Below are 10,502 nucleotides of genomic sequence, written 5' to 3'. Positions count from 1 at the left end.
CTCCGATGAGAAGAGCAATTTTTTTTTTTTTTTTTGAGGAATAGAGGAGCAGATGAAATGTTGCTGGAAGGTTCTGGAGGAGAAAAGAAGAAAAAGAAATAAAAGAAGGGGGATAGAGGACACGTGTGTGGAGGAGAACGAAATGAAAGAATAAAAAATAATATAAAGAATAAAAAATCCTAATTGAGAAATTTTACCACAATATTTTCACAATAAATTTTAAGTAACAAATTGTTATTAGTTAATATTGGCGAGGAAAAAAATAATTTCAGTAGTAAGTTCAAATTAGAATTAGTAATAATTTTTCACATAAATTTTGTTGTGAAAGTATTACAAAAAATGTTGTAAATATAACACTTTTCATTAAAAAATATAATTGTTTAGAATAAATATAAGAAAAATAAATGATGATAAAGAATGAATAAAGAATGAATGAAAAAATAATATTTAAATGAGATAGAGAATGGGATAGAAAATCTGTTGGAAGTGTATTTGAAAAAGTAGGTATGTAAAAACTAAAGGGTAAAACTTAGGTACAGTACCTTGGGTACAGTTCCTTAAGTTCCCCATTTAAATTTCAGCCATCTGTCGAATAAAAAATATTCAATAAAGGCGTCAAAAGCCACAAACGGCTTAAACACTATCGTTAACTCTATTTGTCATTAAAAAAATAATAATAATAAAAGAAAAGAAAACCTAGCCACCAGAACTCCTGTGCAACATCTCCAACATCAACCCACTCCTCCTCGTCACTCACAATCTGCTCTGCTACATTGCCGATGACTATTCCCTCTCACCCAAAATGTCTACTTTTGGTCTTAAATTGTAGGCAAAACCCAAAAACATATCATCCCTTAAAACCAAAATTTCCAAACAATCCAAACACAAAACCAAAACCCCAATAAAATTCAATTCATAAAACGTAAAACCTAAAAAAAAGATCCACCCAAAAAACCAAAATTTTACTAAGAGAATCTCTGTGATCTTGCCAGAAAAGTTTCCAATCATTCATTGGTCAACAAAAGAAAAGACAAGATTCGCTGCTAGATTCACCGGCTTCGTAACCAAACTCCACCGTGTGTCTTCTTTGCCGCCGCAAACTTCTTCAAATCTGGGAGTATTTGATGTGTAGGGAAGGACACAAGAAGAGCTTGCATGTGTTTGGACAGAGGCGGTGGAGGCAGCGAGTCTGTGACAGAGAGGACTGGAGTGGTTAGGGTGTTGAAATAAGGTGGGGCTAGGAAAAAAATTTAAACAGAAGTCACCTGGCTTTTGACGTCGTTAGTGAATTTTTTTTTTTTTGACAAGTGGCCGAAATTTAAATGGGGAACCTAAGAAACTGTACCTAAGCTACTGTACCTAAGTTTTACCCAAAACTAAATATCGCTTTTCATTCTTCAAATAATGGAAAAAATTTCTGAAGCTGTTAGGGATGCTCTAATCTCAACCGACAAAGCCAAGATTTTGAACTTTTGAATGAAGACTTTAATACTGACTACAGAGTGAAAATGACAACTCAATAATCTATCAACAAAACTTCTTCTGACCAATCAGACCTCCTCATTTATGAAGGTGACTACTCAATCCTGTACTTGTAGGATTGCTTTTCAAATTTCATTGTTAAATGTGAACTGCCTTAGCAATTTTACGTACTTTTAGAATCTCTACTAGGATGAATAATGGCAAAGCTACGTATTAAGATATTAGCATCATGTAAAATACTGCGAAATAGAAGAAGTTGTTTATTTTATATATTTTGAGTAAAAAAATATTCACATTAATAGGGGTAAAAATATACATACATAATTATTACATTAATCATGTATATATGTATGATTATTGTAGCTCTTTTATTTATTATTTTATATCTTTTTTCTCTCTCATCTATCATCTCTCATCTGATTATCTCTCCTCTCTCATCCGATCTCTCTCTTCCTCTGCACTCTTAATCCTTTTATCTTCTCTTAAATCCAGCAACAAATCATAAAACTCTTCAAACTTGAACTAAATCAAGATTCCAAATTCATCAGACCCTCTCCTAAAAAAAAAAAAATTAAATAAAATCATCATACCCATATAAATAATCAAACCGAAATTGCAAAAGAAAAAGAAGAAAATGCAAAAATAGTAGAAGAACAAGCATCACTAATGGTGGCTTTAGTGTTCCTTAGAGCAACTCAAAGCCTCTAAGTACTCATCACAGCCTCTTCAATGTAACCAGACCAAAACATTAAATTTATGTTCTTTTTTAGCTTACCTACCATCTTCTCCAAAAAAAAAAAAATATATATATATATATATACTACTACTCTAGAAAAGAGGAGAGGAGAGGAGAGGGTGTAAGAAGATTATGGAGACAGGAAAATTATGGAAGTTGAGTAATGATATAAACTACTATGGAGATGTAAAAAAGAACATGAAAATATGGGATAGAGCACAACACAAGATACAACAAACTGGAAGATATTATTAGATTCAACAACTTTTTTACATTAGACATTGGAGACTCTGGAGAACATCTTACAAAGACTTACAAGGACTGGTGATCATACAAGGCTTCTAGGGGATTTCTTTCTTTTTTCACTCTTGCCTTTTCAAAATTACAAAGGTGCTATTTATAGAATACAAAGCTTAGAGATAATGTACTATATTTGTCTCAGTAGATAGTAGGGGCCGAAATGTCTGGTCTACAAGTGGCAGGATGGTAGGGGCCTGATTGAGTTCTGCTATCACCATAATTGTGCATGCCAGGATAGGTTTCAGAGCTAATGAACAAGTGTCCATTTTGGATGGAGGAGTGATCTGTCCTTGGATGAGTTTCTGAGGAGGGAGCAGGGATGCTACTGTTGTGGATAAGGATGCCACGTCTAAAGATGATTCTAGAATTTTTTATTTTTTATTTTTTTTTTATTTTTTTAAGTGTTAGAGGTAACTAGTCCCATCCATCTCTTCCTTGGAACCATTCTTCATCTTCTTCAATATTGACATCTGGATCATGGTTATGATAATAGGGGTCATCAAATCCAATGAGAGGATTGGGCATTTCCCAGTGATCATCATGTGGCCATTGCTGTCTACACACTTCTGGGTCCATAGGTACTATTTCAGGGAAGATTCCTTTGTTTAGGGATTCTGTCATTGTGAGAGCATGGTAACAGGATACCCAAGATGGGACTCGATGTGTATGTGGAGTGCCATCTGGATTGATTACCCAATGGATTTCTGCCAGGTGAAAAATTCCTTCTGTACGGATGTCTTTTTTGGAATTAAGCTTTGCAATCACACATGCTGAAGTAATCTTTCTTCCAAATCTTGGATGTTCTGTGGTAAGATACCTTGTCCACTGTCCATCATGAGCATCATTCTTCAAAATTTCAAACCAGAATTTATGAAAATACCTGTTTTCTCGTGGGAAAATATATGCATAAAATTCTGGCTCAAAATGGAGGCACAAGTAATATTCATTAAGTAAATACCACATGTAAAGATAATGTGCAACCGTCCAATTTGTTATCCAAAAGGCAAAAGGTGTTTTCCATGGCTGGTTTATATCAGGGAAGATGGCCAGAAAATGAGGTTGGCACCTTTTGAGGTAATCATGGAGGGCTTTAATGATTCTTTGGGTTCTAGCTTTAAGAGTTAAGGTCTTTATCTGGTCTTTTATTTCTGAGGGAAGGTCTTCAATCATGCTAAGGATATCATTAGGAGGAAGGCTTGTGGATGAGGATGGATCTGTAACAGGATATACACATAAGGGTGGAGAGAGGATCATGGTGTTAAGGGCTGGAGGTTTTCTTGAGAGATAATCAGTGAGGAGGTTATCTTTTCCTTTGATATGCTTGACTTGGAAAGACCATTGTGAAAACCAATTTGACCATCTGAGTAACTGGGGATGTGGGAGCATTTTTCTCTTGAACTGAAGCATTTTGGGAAAGGAAGACATGTCCATTTCTACTAAAAAATGATGTCCAAGAAGGTGGAACTGGAATTTTTCAATTCCATGTTTGACTGCAAGAATTTCTTTGAAAGTAGAATGGTAATGAAGTTCTGAAGGCTTGAATGCACCACTTTTATAGCCACAAATGCTCCTTTTACCATCAATTTCTTCAAAAAGAGCCGCTGCCCAATATTCATCACTTGCATCTGTCTGCAATACTCGTTTGCCTGGTCCTGGAATCTGTAGGGGAGGAAGCTTTTCAGATAACCTTTTTAATTGTTGGACTGCTTCAGTGTGAGCAGAGTTCCATTCAGGAGGGGATTTCTTTAGCAACTGGGCCAAACAGTTCCTGTATCTGGAGACTTTTGGAATGAAATCTGACATGTAATTCACAATTCCAAGAAACTGTTGTATCTGCTTGGCACTTGTGAGCTTGTCTGGGAATTCACTCAAAGAGACAGCTATGTGAGGCTGCAAAGTATATTTTCCATCTGAAATGTTTACTCCCAAAAAGTCTATAGAAGACTGCCCTATGACCATTTTCTTTTCTGAAAGCATTATTCCTTGAGATTTTACTAAACTGTAAAATTCAGCGAGCAACTTGGTATGGGATTCTTCATCTTTTGAGAACAAAAGAATATCATCCACATAAATTAGTGCATTGGTCAAGAGTGGCTGGAATAACATTACCATTGCTTTTTGGAATTGAGAGGGAGCATTTTTGAGACCAAAAGGCATCACAGTCCATTGATAGTGGTGATCTGGAATGTAAAAAGCCGTCTTGTATCTTTCTTCTGGATGAATGCCTAATTGCCAAAATCCTGCTTTGAGATCAAACTTTGAAAACACTTTTGCATTTGAAAGATGCTAAAAAAGGGCACTCTTGTTTGGCAAAGGAAATTTGTCGTCTGCAAGAAAGTGATTGAGATCCTGGTAATTAATTACCAATCTGAGTTTACCACGAACTTGCTCAACATGCTTATTGACATAAAAGGCTTCACATGCCCAAGGAGAAGTTGTAGGTTCAATGAGGCCTTCAGATAGGAGAGTGGATAGTTCTTGGGTGGCCAAAGCTAAGTGTTCTGGATTCATTCCTCTGTGGCTGGCTCTGGTGGGGTTGACATCTTCATTTTTCTTGAATGGGAGGTATATGAAGAATTTTGGATTTTTCCACAAGGGGTTTGGATTTTTAAGGAGAAATTCGGAATGGCTGTTTGCACAACAGTCTTTGATAATTTGGAATTTTAGAGAATCAAAGGGGTCAACTGTGAATAAATGGGGTACTTGGGTCCAAGTGAGAAGGTGTTGCTTATGCATGAGTCCCTTTGAAGACCATCTGAGACTTGGTATCTGGTGAAGAAGATCAAATCCTATGAGAAGGTCTCTGCCTGTAAGGGGGGATCCAAGAACTTGGTGTTTGATGGTCAGGGTTGGAAAGATTCTGATGAGGATAGGCTTACTTTTTAAGGTTATGAGAAATGTTTCTCCATTTGCTGCTCTAAACATTTGGTGATGGGGTAGCCAACATTCTTCAGGCAGAATTTTGGGATGAAGGATTGTTGCTGCTGCTCCTGTGTCAAATAAAGCTATCACCGGAATAGGTCTAGAGTAGGTATCAAGGAGAAGGTGTACTTGAGCTATGGGTGTTGGGTTAGTCAAGGGAGCTATAATTGGCTGGGATGTGAAAATGGCTTGGATTTCTTGTTCTGAATCATATTCACTGTCTGGCTCTGAGTCTTCTTCTGAAGTGGAATAGGCTAGAACTGCCAAGGCCTGAGGGGAGTAATCATCATCCAATGAAAAGAGTGACTCTACATAAGAGAAAGGAATATCTTCTGCATGGATTTGAGCTTGTTCAAGAAGCTTTGCTGCTTTTTCCTTTTTCGGGAAATTTTTTGCAAAATGTCCTGGTTTTCTGCATACAAAGCAGACTTTTGAGGTCTTTCCTTTAAACTGCTTCCTTCTGAGAAACTTCCATTTCTTCTTCCTAAAAGAGTTTTTCTTTTTTCCTGCATAATATCTCTTCTTTCCAAAATATTTCTTGAAATGATTTCTCTTTTTCTGTGGACAAGCACAATTTTTCTCATAGCACTTGATTTGTAAGTCTTTCCTTCTGCAATTGTCTTTTAGCTTGCTATGGACTTTGTCAATTTCGGAAAGGAATTTTCTTTGGTTGCAGAGCTTTTCTAAGGCAATCAGCACATGCTGGTAGATTTCTCCCAAGGAGGATTGTTGCAACGTTATTTTTTGAAGATTCATCATACGGAGAGTTTCATCTCCTAATGGTTCTGGAAGGGAGTTGAGAAAAGTATGCTTGGCATTAACATCATCCATACCATTAAAAGAGCAGTATCTCCTTGACATTCTGTCAAAATGTTTCTCCAAATCTTTCCTTTCAAATGAGCAACATTTCATCAAGAGGAATTCTTCTCGAGCTACTTCTGTATAATGAGTCACTGAGCCCAGAAATTCGTTATGAACAATGGTGAAAAAATCTTCCCCAACGTTTTGCATTGGGCTGCCTGCCTTTGTCTATATTCTCCAAGATTGATCCACCATTCCCTTAATCTTCCCGTAATCCTTGCTACGAATTTACCAATGGTCTGGGCAATAGTAGCATTTGGAGCTTGAAGCTCAGCAATACACCAAGAATACATGCTGAAGATCTCATCATGCCATTTGGACGGAGGAGTATTATCCAAAGTGAACAAGTGTTTTGAATCTATAGTCGGAGAGTAGGCCAACCTTGTTTGATATTCTGGAATAAAAGGAGGTGGAGGAAAAATCGGTGGAGGGGATGGAGGTTTCTTAGGACGAAGAACATCATCTTCTTCCTCTTTTGGTTCCTCTTCCATCATGAACACCTTTTCCAAGCCAAGGTCAGATAGGTCTAGGTCAGCATCTTCAATTATTGGAAGCACCAAAGGTTCTCTTGGATCATTAAGAGTAAGAGTTCTCAGGAATGAAGAAATTGGATTTGGGGGATCAGGGTCTACAGCCAACATATTCATATCTGGAGGTCTAGAAGAAGCACCAACAATTGGATCTGGAGATTGGTTTATCTGTTCTTTATCTGTTTTCCTAGAAAGATTATTTTGAGGGCTGGATTGTTGGGAAGATTCGACTTGTTCTAAAAGGATTAGGATATGTCATGGCTAAAGGTTGTGGATTTTGAAAAGGGGAGGCTGGTAAAAATGATGAGGTCAGGGGCAAAGCTAGGTCTTTATATAATAATTGCCGAGGTTGGTAGGATGTATGGACCTGTATTGGGAGAGTTTGGGTGGCTTCTTTCTGTGAGTTCTCCATAGATTGGAGTTGTGCCAGCAACTGTTTTTTTCTCTTTTTCCTTTTGTCCAATGAGTGGAAAGGAAACAGACAAGTCTTTCACTGTGGAGGCTATGACTGCCAATTCTTGTTCTACTTCCTTGATTTTCTTCTTCAAATCTTCAATAAGAGAATTAGAGGATGAGAAGGTATGAGTAACTGCTTCAGCCATCCTTTGCTGATTATCTAGAATTCTTGAAAGAACCTTGTTTTGTGCTACAGCATTCTCCGCCTGCCAGTTCAAAGCTGCTTCTGCTGAAGAGACCTGTTTTTTGGTGCCATCTGGATTAGTTCCAACAGGATTTTTAATCTTCCAGACATGTTTGGTATTGGCTTGGGGGTGGTCAAAACTTTCTAGTGGAGGAAAGTTCTGGGAGTAGGAAGGTGAAGCTTGGTCAAACATATAACAAGGAGACAGTTCTTGGTTTTGGGAAAGAACGGTAGGGGGAGATTGGTATTTTGGGTTTTGGGAAAGGACTTTTTGGTAATATGGGATTAATGGAGATTTCTGGTCCTGATCATGATTTTGTTTACTTGGAGAGGGAAAGAGAGATTTTTGTCTTCTGGTTCTGGGATAAAGAACATAGTAGTCAAATTTTCCCGAGGGTTCTCCTAGAAGGTCAACTTCTGGGTCTCCTGCTTCATACCTTTCTTTAAGCTTTTGCTGAGAAGATTTTTTCTTTCTCCTGGGATAATCTTCTTCAAAAATTTCTTCTTCTTGACAATCAGCACAATCACAAATATCCCACTATATGTGTCCAGTGGGTGATTTCCCTTCATAGCAAGGCTTTCCATCTTCCCGAAATGCTTTGATCTGGAGACCATCTTCTTTAACATAAGACACTGGTTGAAGCATAGCAATTTGGGTTGGGAAGACCGTTACATCCTTCTTTTCTGATTGTTCTGTCAGAAATTTCGTCTCTACTTCACCATTTGCTTTTCTTATGAAGAGAGGGTCTTTTGACTGGATCGGTTTGGTTGCCTGATGAAGCATCTCATATTTTGTAATCCACGATTCTGGGAAAAGAGAAGCCATCTGATCTTTGGTAAGTTGTCTTGGGACAAACGTGCACATGGGTGTCATTCCTGGATCAACCTGGATCAACAATGCATCATTAGATTGGGCTATATCCGGAACCGCCATATCAAAAGCATGATTTTGCAGCCGATAGGCCAACTGATAGTGAAGTGTGGCAGCAAACGTATCCTGCACTTGAGAGGCTCCTGTAATTTGGACTTGAACTTTAAGAGCATCACAAAGATGGGGGTCTTTTAAAGACATATTGAAGTTTGGAAAGAGAGTAACAAAGATTGTTCCCGCATTTAGAGTGGTTTGAACCGTTCCTATGACAGCATTTTGATATTCCAGAAATCTGGAATCAAGAAGTGAGATTCTTGAGACTACAGGGAGTCCCTTTCTTCCATGGAAAGTCAAAGCCAATCTTACTGCACCAAAATGAAGGTGTGTATAACCTTGTTTTTGCCATGGGATCACAAATTCTCTGGGGAGAGCAAGGGTGATGAAATTTTCTGTTTCTCTTGCTGGAATATTATACTGGTCAAACTTAGAGGCTTGAACATACTCTTTTACAGTAGAAGACTGAGTGGGACTTAACAATTTTTTTATGGATTTTTTGAAAGAGACTTGGGGTTTATCAAACACAGTATAAGGATTTACAATAGGAAAATCAGTAATTGGTATTTTACTATCTTCAGGTACATGGGAAATTTCATACAAGTAATCTAGCCTATTTGCAGTGGATTTTCGTAGAGAAAGATCAAAAACAGATTTAGTGGTATCAGTTACTTCTAAGGATGAACTTGCCATGATAGTTTCTAATAGAAAGAACTATTTACCAAAGACCTATCAGGACTTAAAACACCAACTTCAGGCTTAGACGTCCACAAGGAAACTTATGGTAAATAAAATTCTTTAAGGACTTTTGAGAACAAACTCCTTAGTGTTCTACTTGATTATCAAATCCAGTGTTCTGATGTGGTTAATACAGAGGTTCCACAGAATGTGGCAACTGCACACCACAGAGCATACTAATCAGGACAATAATCAAAGTATACTAATCAAAGGAGTGGAAACTGATCACAGGGCTCTGATACCAACTGCTACTCTAGAAAAGAGGAGAGGAGAGGAGAGGGTGTAAGAAGATTATGGAGACAGGAAAATTATGGAAGTTGAGTAATGATATAAACTATTATGGAGATGTAAAAAAGAACATGAAAATATGGGATAGAGCACAACACAAGATACAACAAACTGGAAGATATTATTAGATTCAACAACTTTTTTACATTAGACATTGGAGACTCTGGAGAACATCTTACAAAGACTTACAAGGACTGGTGATCATACAAGGCTTCTAGGGGATTTCTTTCTTTTTTCACTCTTGCCTTTTCAAAATTACAAAGGTGCTATTTATAGAATACAAAGCTTAGAGATAATGTACTATATTTGTCTTAGTAGATAGTAGGGGCCGAAATGTCTGGTCTACAAGTGGCAGGATGGTAGGGGCCTGATTGAGTTCTGCTATCACCATAATTGTGCATGCCAGGATAGGTTTCAGAGCTAATGAACAAGTGTCCATTTTGGATGGAGGAGTGATCTGTCCTTGGATGAGTTTCTGAGGAGGGAGCAGGGATGCTACTGTTGTGGATAAGGATGCCACGTCTAAAGATGATTCTGGAATTTTTTTTTTTTTTTTTTAATTTTTTAAGTGTTAGAGGTAACTAGTCCCATCCATCTCTTCCTTGGAACCATTCATCTTCTTCAATATTGACATCTGGATCATGGTTATGATAATAGGGGTCATCAAATCCAATGAGAGGATTGGGCATTTCCCAGTGATCATCATGTGGCCATTGCTGTCTACACACTTCTGGGTCCATAGGTACTATTTCAGGGAAGATTCCTTTGTTTAGGGATTCTGTCATTGTGAGAGCATGGTAACGGGATACCCAAGATGGGTCTCGATGTGTATGTGGAGTGCCATCTGGATTGATTACCCAATGGATTTCTGCCGGGTGAAAAATTCCTTCTGTACGGATGTCTTTTTTGGAATTAAGCTTTGCAATCACACATGCTGAAGTAATCTTTCTTCCAAATCTTGGATGTTCTGTGGTAAGATACCTTGTCCACTGTCCATCATGAGCATCATTCTTCAAAATTTCAAACCAGAATTTATGAAAATACCTGTTTTCTCGTGGGAAAATATATGCATAAAATTCT

Source organism: Quercus lobata, chromosome 11 (genome assembly GCF_001633185.2).
Source record: "Quercus lobata isolate SW786 chromosome 11, ValleyOak3.0 Primary Assembly, whole genome shotgun sequence".
Classification (NCBI taxonomy): domain Eukaryota; kingdom Viridiplantae; phylum Streptophyta; class Magnoliopsida; order Fagales; family Fagaceae; genus Quercus; species Quercus lobata.
Note: the sequence above shows the minus strand (reverse complement) of the source record.